At 44.9% G+C, this 13365-nt stretch overlaps 1 protein-coding gene across 6 annotated transcripts in view; it reads left to right on the top strand.

The window, feature by feature from the left end:
* The first annotated feature begins 6210 nt into the window (after nucleotides 1-6210).
* LYPD6B (LY6/PLAUR domain containing 6B) overlaps nucleotides 6211-13365 on the top strand; it is a 199061-nt gene continuing 191906 nt past the window's right edge. For 4 of the 6 annotated variants that reach the window (XM_037736596.1, XM_037736592.1, XM_037736593.1 and 1 more), the window contains exon 1: nucleotides 6434-6545. The gene's annotated coding sequence lies outside the window, so the exon portion shown is untranslated. Of the gene's footprint in view, nucleotides 6546-13365 lie in introns of all 6 variants that reach the window. The other 2 variants (XM_017523230.1, XM_037736594.1) reach the window with 2 other exon arrangements.

Raw genomic sequence — 13365 nt, 5'->3', positions numbered from 1 at the left:
ACCAACCCTCAGCAGGCAAAGACCAAAGCTAGCCACAAGAACGCACTGGCAATACGCCTTCCTGACTATTAGCCCGGGTATTGACATTACGTGTGTGGAAATGTTTTGCCACAGTCACCTGTTGAGTGAGTACTGTGTGGCAGGTGCCCTATGATCAACAGTGAACTTTGGCAGTGCAGACTGGAGTTCCAGTAGTTCCAACTCTTTGCTTATCAACCAAGTGCCTCAAACAAGTTACCTAATCTCTCTTAGTGTCGCACCTGGCTCACAATGCATCTAAAATAGCTAGTCCTTCACATGCATTCTGGAATCTCCTACAAGGAATGAGTGAGGATGGTACTGCTATTCACCCCATATGAAAAAACTGAGGTGTGGAGATGTTAAGTGAGTCGCCCAACATCACAAAACCAGGTAGTGGTGGAGCTGGCTCCAGAGTCCACGTTCTTAACCAAGAGGCTGAGCTCTCCCGGGAGGAGTGCAGAGGGACTGGGTTCACATCCTGCTCACTTCCTGATCTGAGTTTACTTCCAGATCTAAGCTGTCTCATATGGGAGCAGCTGAAATCTCTATGTAATGAACTGAAAAAGCCTCTGTAAAAACATTAGTATTTATTCATTATTTCAATAAATATTGGAGCACCTACCTTATACTAAGCATTGTTTCCAGAGCTGGAGAGAGATGTGAATAAAACAAGACACAGTATTCATTTCCTTAGAGACAAATTATAAACAAGAAAATGACTTAGTATATTCAAGTGCTATGAAAATAAGAAACCAGGGTGCTGTGATGGCAAGTAACTCCAGTCTAGTTTTGACTGGGTAGTCAGGGAAGGCCTTAGTGAATGAGGGAGCCGGCCATGCAGAGACTAGGAGGTAGGTGCAAAAACAGATGGAACAGCAGCTGCAAAGGAAGGATTATGCTTGGTGTATTAGTGCTAATAGAACTCTGATTTTACACAAATAACTTTCTCCACACTGGTATTTCTTTCCCTCATTTACCTATCAAATTAAAAGGACCATAACAGCCAGGCACAGTGGCTCACGCCTGTAGTCCCAACACTTTGGGAGGCCAAAGTAGGTGGATCACTTGAGGTCAGGAGTTCGAGACCAACCTGGCCAACATGGTGAAACCTCGTATCTTCTAAAAATACAAAAAATATTAGCTAGGTGTGGTGGCACATGCCTGTAATCCCAGCTACTCAGGAGGCTGAGGCATGAGAATTGCTTGAACCCAGGAGGTGGAGGTTGCAGTAAGCTGAAACTGCACTCCAGCTTGGGTGACAGAGTGAGACTTTTTCTCAAAAATAACAAAAACAAAAACAAAAACAAAAAATGAGGGTGTTTGTGTTGACTTCAGAATAAGCAAATTGGAATAATCAACAACTTCCTTCCTGGATTTAGAAATACAACGTCAAAGGCATTTGCGCATTTTTGTAGCCCGCAACGTTTGAGCAGACCCATACATCTGTAGCCCATGCTTCAGTGCCTGCTTTGAAACCCAGATAAAAGAGGACTGGTACATCCCGGCTGGTGTGTTTTAAACAGCCAAGCAAATTCAAGTGGATCCACAGGCCCCGAGAGTGTAAAAAGTAACACTGAGGGATAAATATGGAGAAGCTGATTTGCTGCCCAACCTGAGGGTCCAGCACAGGTCTGAGCAGGCCACCTGCCTCTTCTTAGAGTCATCTTCTCAGTGAAGTGGGGCTGCTGCAGCCTGCCTCTTTGGAAAAGCTGTTTGCTGGCCTCGTATGTGAGAGGTATGCCCAACTCACTTCGGGAAAGTTATTTCAACCTTTTGCTACATCAGGACTCTGTGACTGGTGAACATCAAAAACCCGAAGAAACACACATCCTTGCCTGCCCTCGGTAATCCTGGAGAGAATCTCACTGGTTGATAAGAGGTGACTCTGAATTTTGTCTGATTATTCTGGAGCTGACTTTTTTGAGTGTCACAGGTAGCACAGACATTTTTGAAGCATAACTTTGATAACTACTCTTGCTGCGGCTGCTGCCTGCCTTGTTCGTGCTTCAGACTCAGTTCCTGCTGAACTCTGCATGGAAAGAAGTATTTCCCACTACGGGGCTCACACAACTAAATGGCACCACTGAAGTCCCCTGGTTAGAGTCTAATTAGTGTGTGGCTTTAGGAAGCGGGACAACACGTTTACATTTTTGCAGGCTATTACCTGAACGTGATCCCTGAATAGCCTCAGCTGTTCAAACAGTAATGATGCATACAACGAGGAATGTGTGTGTGTGTGTGTGTGTGTGTGTGTGTAAGAGGACATACCCCTGCCCACTGGCTGGAGTGATGTATTAGCAATCCTGTGTCAAGAGGGGTCTAGGCTTGCTTAAGATTTAACACAGAGGCTGCACTGTTTTTTTCTGGGCAGGGGATGGGGTGGCGGGGAACATTCTCCCTCTGTTGCCCAGGCTGGAGTGCAGTGGTGCGATCTCAGCTCACTGCCACCTCTGCCTCCAGGTTCAAGTGCTTCTCCTGCCTCAGTCTCCTGAGTAGCTGGGATTACAGGCACCCGCCACCATGTCTCACTAATATTTGTATTTTTAGTAGAGATGGGGTTTCACTATGTTGCCCAGGCTGGTCTCAAACCCCTGACCTCAAGTGATCCACCTGTCTCAGCCTCCCAAAGTGCTGGGATTACAGGCGTGAGCCACTGTGTCTGGCCAGCTGCACAATTTATTATCCACCTAAAAGAAGCCCGATTTTATTTTCAGAGTGCTCCTTGTGTGAACTGGGGTTGTAGGAAGGAATGACATTTCTCCTCCTTTGTTCAGGTGGGGTGAAGCCTTGACTTAGAGGTAAGGGAGCTTCCTTGGCCAACGTGGGGTGGGAGCTGTTTCGAGCTGTTCTCATCTCTGACCTGTTTCCTGACCTGTGAAATAAGAAGGTTGGGTGGTTGGGTAGGATCAGTTTCCCAGGCTTGCCTGTAGGTGAGTAGCCCCTGGAGTGCTCACTCAAAAGCCACTCTGCTCTCCCAAATGAGAATGTTTAGGCATGAACTCTGTCATGACCAGACACCCAAGTGATCCTCCCCCTCAATGCAGAATGGTGGTCTGAACAATCTCTAACACATCTTCCAACTCCAAAACTCCTGTCCCAGCTATGTCTGGAAGGCAGTGACTCCTAACTATTCCTGAGACCCAAATGTCTGCAAGTCTAACAACAGCTGTAGATGCTCGGTTTAGTAAAAATGTATGCAGACACAGAATATCAAATTTAGTTGCAGGGTCTGTGGCCCTTGATTAAGAATTCCTACTCTAAGGTCAACCCTTGAAAGAGAATACAAGCATTCATCTGAGCCAGACATGAAGCAGCTGCTCACTAAAGGTCAGTTATTACGCTATTTCTGTCTTTCAGCTTTTCAATGAAATTCTAATATTATCTCATTGTATAGATGAGGACACCGAGGCATAGAGTGACTAACATGCATTGTATGTAGGTTGTGGCTGAATTTGAACTCAACAGTCTGATTCCAGAGCCAGTGTGAATTTAAATTCTGGGCTGCCTGATAAAGTGGTTATCAGTTTTGCCTACCTGAATTCATAGCACTTTCTGCTCCTAATATTTCTGACCACTTCCCTATACTTCCTTATATTAGTCATAATTAACTGAGCAGCTACTATGTGCCAGGGATGCTACACACATTGTCTCATTGAAAAATGTCCTCAGAAACTGATATACAGTATTTTTTTTGTTTTGCTTTTTTGAGACAGTTTCATGCTTGCTGTCCAGGCTGGAGTGCAATGCTCCATCTTGGCTCACCACAACCTCTGCCTCCTGGGTTCAAGTGATTCTCCTGCCTCAGCCTCCAGAGTAGCTGGGATTACAGGTGCCCATCCCCCCATGCCTAGCTAGATAACACAGTACGAATATACATGTTGGGTCCTAAGTAAAGACAGAAAAAATTAGGAAGGTAAATATATCCTAAAGCTCAGAAGTTTTTTGGATTGTTGCTTCTTTGGATAATATATATTTCACTATGCTATCAGAAAACTAGAGATTAAGTAGAAGCTGAAGATTTTCTAGTTCAAATATTATTCTCCCAGGGACCAGTAGAGAATAACAATAAACACAGCTATTTGCAAGGATTAATTCATTCATTCTGAATCTTACAAAGCCTGTCAATGGTTCTGTCCCTATTTCTAGCGTTTTAACATTGATCAGATGTGGGCTGGCTCTCTTTGCACTGCTAGGCAGAGCTACTGTTTACTGAGCAGATGCTTTGTGCTGGTGCTGTGCTCAAGCACTTTATTTGGATTATTTCACTTTGCCTCACAGCAGTATCAAAGCTTCTCATTTCAGATACCCCTTTTAAACAAAAAAACTTCAAGTGGAGACCTTGTCTGATTTCATGGCTGCACATTTTCCAAGTGGGAGAAATGCACAATTGAGGAACACACCCAAGGCTGCTCAGCAAGCCCGGGAGACAGAGTGGGGTAGGGAGGGAGGGATCATGTGCAAGCAAGAACTGGGGCAGAACCTGTACCTTCCTGATGATTCTCAGTCCTGTCTAGGTGGCATCACTTAGCAGGCTGGCCCAGCCAAGATCACACGCACAGTAGGAGGATCCTAAATCACAAGGAATCACGTGCTCTACTGACTGAAACCAACACATAAAAAGGTCTAGGCCCATTTCATGTGAGTGAGACCCAGAGGGGCTCCCTTGCTCAGCCATACCTCCTGGTGCAAGTGGCTGTCCCAAAGGGCAGGCCCTGCCACAGCCCCACCCTGGGACACCAGACTCCTTGCCACCATAGAGGGATTAGCAATTGAGGTAGGGCACACCTAGGTGGGGCATCCATATAACCTTTTCTAGGTTGGCCTTGCCCAATGTGACGCGGCCAGCCAGGAAACACCAGATCTGAAATACCCATCTGTGCAGAACCCACTGAAGGGGTGGGGTGTCTAGACCTTAGGAGTGTTGGGCTTGTTGTCAGGGGAGGGGTGGAGCAGGCTGCTTGGCCCTGACCTCACCTTAATAGAGATCCTCCCATTTTAGCCTCAGAGCTTTAATATATAGTCACAGAAGTGTACTGAAATAGTCATAAGAAGGAATGTTCTCCATACAACTTTAAAGTTGTACAGTGTTTCCTGCAGTGAAATGAATTTTTTCACGGAATAGATTTTTTTTAATGAGACTAGAAATTAACATGTGAGTAGCAAGCAGCATGACACATTACCTCGTGTGAGTGTGTGTGTGTGTGAAAGCCATTTGTTAAATGGAACACCTAAAAATACCATTGCTTTTGTTTTTGCAGTTGTCAGGGGCCTCAATAAATGCAAGTGGCTCAGGTAATGCTTGACCTGAGAGGTCTGGAAAGACAGATTAGAAGTCTCAGCAGAGGACCAAACTCGGACCCCATTTCTGCAGAAGTTCTGTCCCCAGATCTCCCCACTGCAGGCATAACCAGCAGCCCTTCAAAGGTTCCAGCCCAGCCCAGGGTTGTCTTTAGAAATGCAGACCCGGGATCAGCTCTGCTACCAGCTGTGGGATCTTGGGTCAGTGGCTCGTACTCTGAGCTGTTTCCACAGTGCGAGGCTGGCCAGACAGTGTTATATTTCAGAGTTCTCCTGTCTGTGGCATCCTCAGAAGTTAAAGTTTTGCTTGACGGCTTATAAGGTGCCCTGGGAGTGTAGACCTCCCACAAGCCAGCTGCCTGGCTGGCAGTGGGTGTGGGGTAAGTGGTAGAGAGAAAACAGGTGGCCTGGAAGCTGACAGCTTGGCTCCAGATTCTCCCTAGTAAGCTTGGAGTGATGCTGGAGCAGCTCTGGGCCGAGAGGACCAGCTTAAGGCTGGATGCAAAAGACTGGGCCGCACCTAGTCTGTTCATCAGGTATTAAATGCTTTCCAAAGCTCTGGTGATTCAGTAGTGGACAGGTAAGTTTCCTGCCCCTCCTGGGGCTCCGTCCAGGGGTGGCGAGGACATCACTATATGAAATTATCTTATTTATAGCTTTATTTCATTATTTAAAAAGGGGGGGGAATCATTTGAGGGGTGAGCAAGATTGGATGGAATGGTCAAAAAAGGTCTTTGAGTTCTTCCAGTTCTGAACTAACTCACACGCACCCTTGGGCCAGTCATTTTCACTCCCGAGGGTCTGCACTCTGCGCTGCTACATCCCAGAAAGAAAGGGGGTGGACTCCCCCCTCTTCAAGCTCGGTCAGGTCCGATTAGCGTGCTGTGTTCCACTTCCCAAGCGGGGCTGGCTGGGTGGGAACAAGCTCCTCGCCGCCTCCCGAGCGCTGGCTGCGAACACACGGCCGCCCGCCCGGAACTCCCTTCAGCCCCGTGGCGGAGCCCTGCGTTTTCCCAGCGGAGCCGGGCCCGGGGCAGCTCCCTCGCGGGCGGGGCTCACCTGTCCCGGCCCGGCCCCCTCCCGCGCCCCAGGTGGCTCAGGGCGGGGAGGAACCGCGCCCCGCCCCGCGCGGCCGCAGCCAACGCCAGCCCCAGGCGGGCGCGCGGGGAGCCGGCGCTGGGAGCCGGGCGAGGGCGCCGAGAGGCCCGGCGGGCGTGGGCGGCGAGGTGAGCTGGGCCGGCGCAGCGGGCAAGGGCGGTGGTGGGTTCGGGGACTGCTCACCCCGCGCCGGAGCGAGTGCGGGGCCGCGCGGCTGCGGCGGGAGGCGCGCTGCGTCCCTGCCAGGCGCTCCGGGGCAGCCAGGAGCTCGCGGGGCGGCGGCGCAGTGGCGGGTCGGGGTCCGGTTGCCGCCTCGGGGAGAACAGCTGCCAACAGCTGGACGGGGCGGGAGCCTGGGGCCGGGGCCAGGCTGGAGCTGCCTGGGTCTCTAATCGCCCAGGGTGCTGCGGGGCCAGTGACTTCGGCGGAGCCGAGGGGAGAGGAGAGACTGGGGGCCAACCAGGCGCGGAGCTGGGGCGGGGGTTCAAGGCGGATCGTGGGGCCAAGAGCGAGCGAGCGAGCTCCAGTGTTTCTCTCTGCGGCGCTTCACGCAGGGCCCACGCGGGTGCCGCCGCTCCCCCTGCTCCGGCTCTTTACTTTTGTTGTTGAATAACCGACCTTACGCATTGGTTACCTGGGGTTTCCCGAAAGCTGGGTCTGGAGGCTACGCTGACTCCAAGGGGTTAGGTTGTCAAGGCTGCAGCTCTGTATGCCCTGCGGCGTTTGAGGGGAGCTGGTGGGTGGAGGGGTGCTGTCCACCTCCCAAGGCCACGGGATCAGAGGGTGGGAAAGTGAGAAAAGTCTAGAATGCCATTAAAATTCCAGTAACTAGCTATGTGACCTTGAGCAAGTTACTTAACTGCTCTGAGCCTCAGTTCCCTTAAAGTAAAATAGGTATTATTAATATTACAATCATCACAACAGCCTTAGGTTATCTGATGTTCATGGAGTGCAGAGCACACACTGCTTGATTTTTCCCCCTTTGTGTTGATGTAACATTACAGTGTGCCTCCCAGAGGTCCCCACGCGGTTCTGAACAGAAGGAAGATCCAGGAGGCTCGGGTTATCATCCTTTAAGAGGGAACGCTGGCGGTGGTGGTGTATGTGTGTTGTGGGGTGGGGGCATTCTTTCTCACCTTGACTTTGTCATGATTAGGCTTCCTCCAGGGTGCCTTGCTTGCTGACACCATTCCAGAGGCCAAGGTTAGGGCTGCCAGTGCACAGGCCCTGCAGATGGAGGGGGCGTTGTCAGACGGCTCTCATCATTACCCATCGGATTTGTCAGAATTATTTTCTTTGTGTTGGTTTTGGTTACTTGAAAATTGCCTTACGCTATATAGAAATTGATTGGGTCACATAAATGAAAAGGTGGAGGGTTTTGGCTTAAAGCTCTAGCGAGTTCCAGAGGCTCTTGTGAGGTTCCTGGGCCAGTTCTCTCAGGTATATCTTAGCTGTTTTTCTCTCTGTGTTGATTGGTGCTTAGTATGAAGCAATAAATAGCAGTTGCACCTTTAGGCTTATCTGCTCTTTCAGAGAGAGAGAGAGACAGAGCAGAGACAGAGACGGAGAGAGAGAATCCCATCTTCTTCATCCTTATAGCAATCTTATTTATTTATTTATTTATTTATTGAGATGGAGTGTCACTCTGTCGCCCAGGCTGGAGTGCAGTGGCACGATTTCAGCATGCAACCTCTACCTCCCAAGTCTAAGCGATTCTCCTGCCTCAGTCTCCCAAGCAGCTGTAACCACCACACCCTGCTAATTTTTGTATGTTTAGTAGAGATAGGGTTTCGCCATGTTGTCCAGGCTGGTCTGGAACTCCTGACCACAAGTAATCTGCTGCTTTGGCCTCCCAAAGTGCTGGGATTACAGGTGTGAGCCACTGCACCTGGTCCCTTATAGTAATCTTAAAGACATACTGGACCAAAGCAGAGCCAAGCCGTCTCAGCAGATAGGCAGTGGGTTTCCACAACAGGAGCGGGCACATGACCCACTTTAACAGACTGCCCCACCTCAGCTGCAGGGGATGCCAGTGGGAGGGTGCAATTCCCGATGAGAAGTCTGACAAAATAGGACATGTCCATTGCGCTATCTCTGTCTTTGCTTGCCAGCACCTAAAGGAAGTCTGCAGTAGACTGTAGACAGCCTGGGAGCCACATTCTGTCAGTCAAGTCTTTACCTAATGCATGGAAGGCATCCTGTGTGTCCATCCTTTCCTTCGTTGTTTTTTGTTTATTCATTCATTCGACATTTAATAAATGCTCAACGTATGCCAGGGCCTCTGCCAAGGGTGAAAATGCTTGCTTTTGAGAAGCTCACAGTCTAGTTGGAAAGACAGATGTATAGATAACATAGATGTATAGACAATGCTATCTGTACATCTGTCTCTCCAGCTAGACTGTGATAGCATTATCTGTCTGGGGACATAGTGAAGACTCCCCAAAGAAACTATAGTTGAACTTTGAATTGGAGATGAGAAGGGCTGCTCTTGGAGAAAAAGCTGAGATTTTCCAGGCCGTGTGGTAAGATTCTTTTTGTTGTCACATTATTTAGATTACTCTACTGCTTGCTTAGAACATCTGAAGGTAGGTTGTTCAAATTGGCCGCAGCTCTTGGGTGGCTTCTAGAAAATTATCTTGGTTTTCCAGGGTGACTAGAGCTTCATCATACCTTCATGTGACAACATTCAAAGTAGAAAAAAGAAGGGCAGGGCATGCTGCTTAGGCTTTCTCTAGATAACAAAGGATAAATTTTCCCCCAAGTTCTCTGTGTCACTGTCCAGAGTGGTTTCATGCTTACCCTGAAACCAGTCACTGGCAAAGGAGAAGAGGGGGCCTATGATTGTTTTGCCCAAGCTATTTTCTAGAGCTGCAGGACAGCTCACCTGTCCTGAGCACATCCATACCCTGTGTCTGAACACAATCAGAATTCTGTTAGCAAGGAAGAAAGTGAGACTGCCTGTCGGGCTGTTAGGTAGGCAACCAATCCTGTCTCCCACAGGTGGGGACAGGTGATGCAAGGTCTGGCATAGATCGGTAATCAGAAGTCCAATACTGTGGGAGACGCCTAGGGTGTGGCTGAGGGGAGAAAAGGAGCTGAGGTTGGAAAAGTAAGTAATACAGGATTACCTTGTATTAGATTCTGTGGATGTCACTAAGAAGCATAGTACATCTTGGTTCCATTCCTCAGCAAGCTTACGCTTGAAATCTGGAAAAGCTTTTCTGCGTTTTCCAAATTCCCAATGATGATAGCAACAGTGGCTCACTCTTTGGTGGTAATTCTCAAGGGGTGGTTTGGGGCGGGAGATTTTCAGAGCAGTTTTAAACCTGGTGTAGTTTGAAAAGCCTCACAGATGATTTTGCTGGGCTACCCACTGCCTATCTTCCCGTAACTCTCCCAGTCCTCTCTTGAGAACCCTTACTTGCTCTAAATCATGTCTTTGTTTCAGTATTGTTAACCGTCTTCAAACTAGCAGGCTGGGACTTGGTGAAGATGTAATTAATGGTAGATTTTGGACTAGAAAACAATTCTCCTGATGCCAAGTCCAATGAGTGATGGCTTTGGTAGTTGGATTTAGTAGGAAATTGGATTTAGCAGCCTCTACCATGAACTGCTTTGAAATCATGTATCCTATTTTCATCTGAAATGTGAAGTGAGTGCTGCACTTTGTTTCTGTTTTATATGGTAGACATTGGTGGACACTGGTGTTGGACTTTTGGAATTAGATTGGGCAATCAGGGATGCTGTTTCTCGTGATCCTCTATCCTCAATATCTAGTTAGCAAAAAGAAATTGGCAAAAAGACATGGTCACTAATCCTGGGAGAACGCGAAGTGGAGGGCAGCATATTTTCCTGTTTTCACCAGCAATGCTGCCGTGGGCTGGCCAGGATCACTGGAAGAATGTGAGGGAATGAAGTACCAAGAAATGCCTTGGGCAGTCTTTCATTTCACAAATATTTATTGAGCATCTACTGTGTGCCAGACACTGTTCTAGGTGCTGGAGATTGGAGCTTAAAGTCTACTGGAAGGAGGCATTTATTTGTGTTTTGTCTAATAAGTCAGGCAGTGAGAAGTACTATAATAAAAAATAAAATAGATCCAGACAAGAGTGTAGTCATTAGGAACAAACTGGATACAGTGCTGGAAATCACGGCTTATTCTCTCCTGTTTCCAGCAGAGATATATGATCTAAGCAGGTAAGGTTTTGGGCAAAAAAGACAGGCGTTCACTTGGAAAAAGAGGGTTAAATATTAAATAACCCAACTTTATAGGATTTCTTTCATACAGAATTTCTTTGCTTGTTTGTTATACCTCACATTGTTCCAAAATATGATTTGTAATTACTTACAAAAACATGGTACCAGGTGATAAGAAATAAATGAAGAAATATGAGCAAAGGGAAAACAAGGGTAATTTCTTTCATCATTATGTTCCAGAATTGTTTAGTTTTGGTAGCAGGGAAAAGAGGAAATATGGTGATTACAAATGCGGTGATTCACGCTCAGGGTTTGTTGTTTAAAAGATGAGAAAATAAATTTTGGTGCCTCAGGAACTTGTAATTTGTGTGTGTGTGTGTGTGTGTGTGTGTGTGTGTGTGTGTGTGTTTAAAGAACCAATTTTATTTGATGGAAAAAGTGGTCTCTTTACTAAGGACTTATATGAAATTTATCCCCTGAATTTAAAGAAAACTTTTTGGGGGGTCAACATAAAGCACACCAAAGGTTAACAGATCAAAAGTCTAATTCCAAAGTTAAATAATATGCTACAAATACAAATTGATGAGAGGTTATGTTTGGACCCATTACTGCCTGGAAAAAACACAGAAATACAAATAAAATTTTAAAGTGTCCAAGTGTTTGCAGATGTAATTTTAACTACCTAGTTTTATTGGATTTTCTTGTTGTTCAGTACAATTATCTGGATATAAGTCTTGTGTCAGAAATATAATTTGTAAATTACTCTTCCCAACAGCTACCTTGTCATTTTTATTTCCTTAACAGTGTCTTCTCAAAGCAAAATCTTTAATTTTGATAAATCAATTTATCAGTTTTTTAATGAATCCAACTTTTGTTGTTTAATTGAGGAATTCTCCAACTAACCAAAAAGTCTCGAACATTTTCTGTTTTCTCCTAGAAGTTTCATGTTTTATGTTTCAATTTTATGTTTTATACTTAGGTATAATGATCCATTTTGCTTTAATTTTTGTATAAAGGATAAACTATGAGTCAAAGGTCTTTTCTTTTTGGTATGTGGAAGTCCAAATGTTCCAGCACCATTTGTTGAAATAAATGACTGTCCTTCCTTCCCTTGAATTGTCTTAGAACTTTTGTCACTCATCAATTAGCCAAAATATGAGGATTTATTACTAGACTCTCAATTCAATTCTATTGATCTATCTGCTTACTTCATGCTGACACTACAGTATCTTGATTACTGTGACTTTAAAATAAGTTTGGAAGCACGTAGTGTAAGCCCTCCAACTTTATTCTTTTTCAAAATTGTTATGGCTCTTTTAATTATTTTGCCTTTCCATAGGAATTCTAGAGTTTTTTGGTTAATATCTACAAAAAATCCTCTTGGGATTTTGAATGGAATTGCATTGAATCTACAGATTAATTTATGAAGAACTGACATCTTTATATTATTGAGTCTTCCAGTTCATGAGCAGGGCATAATCATCCATTTATTTAAGTCTTTGATTTCTTCCATCAGCACTCTGCAGTTTTCAGGATATAGATCTTGCACATATTTTGTTAGATTTATACTTAAGTATTTCATTTTGGGAGTTGCTGTTGTTGCTGGTTTATAGAAATACAATTGATTTTTGTATGTTGTTATTGTATCCTGTGACTTTGCTAAAGTTACTCATCTGTTTTAGGTGGATTGTTGTAGATTCTTTGGAATTTTCTACATAGACAATCATATTATCTGTGAACAAAGACAGTTTAATTTTTCTTTCTAATGTGAACGCCTTGTCTTTCTTTCCTCCCTTCATCCGTCTTTTCCTCCACCTTATTGCACTGGCTAAGAATTGCTGTACAATGTTGAATAGCAGTGATGAGAGAGAACATCCTTGCTTTGTTTCTTATCATGGAACAGGCAGCAACAAATCTGTTAAGTATGATGTTAGTTGAGGTTTCTTGTAGATACAATATGATGTTAAAGAATTTCCCTTGTATTCCAAGTTTATTGAGAGTTTTTTAAAAAATTAGGGGTGGATTTTGAATTTTATTGAATGCTTTTTCATCATCAACTGACAGAATCATTTGACTTTTCTTAATATTTAACATGGTGAATTGCATTGATTGATTTTCAGATGTTGAGCCAGCCTTACATTCTCTGGATAAATTCCACTTGGTTGTAATGTATTTTTGGAGGGGACTATGTAAGATTGATATTATTTAGTCCTTCAGTGTTTGGTAGAATTCTCTGGTGAAACCATTTGGTCCTAGAGTTTTCTTTGTTGGAAGGTTTTTAACATAAATTTAATTTTATAAATAGATATAGGACTATTCAGGCTATCTATTTCTTGATCAGTTTCATTACTTTGTATCTTTCAAAGAGTCAGTCCACTTCACTTAGGTTGTCAAATTCACTGACACAGAATTGTTTGTGGTGTTCCTTTATCAGCCATTTATGTCTGAATGGTCGGTAATAATACTCCCTCTTCTATTCTTGATATTATTAATTTATGTCTTCAGTCTTTTTCTTTCTCTGTCTAGAGGTTTATCAATTTTATTAATCTCTTCAAAGGTCCAGATTTTGGTTTACTTTTTTGTCTGTTATTTTTCTGGTTAAATTTCATTGGTTTCTGCTTGTATCATTGCCTTCCTTCTGTTTGGTTGGGTTTAACATACTCTTATATTTTTTAAAAGATAAGCTTATATTACTGATTTTTATTTTAATAGAAGTGTTTCATGCTATAAATTTCCCTCTAAGCACTGCTT

The sequence above is a fragment of the Cebus imitator genome, unplaced genomic scaffold, assembly GCF_001604975.1.
Source record: "Cebus imitator isolate Cc_AM_T3 unplaced genomic scaffold, Cebus_imitator-1.0 Scaffold27, whole genome shotgun sequence".
Taxonomy (NCBI): Eukaryota; Metazoa; Chordata; class Mammalia; order Primates; family Cebidae; genus Cebus; species Cebus imitator.
This window is presented reverse-complemented; position numbering and strand designations above follow the sequence as displayed.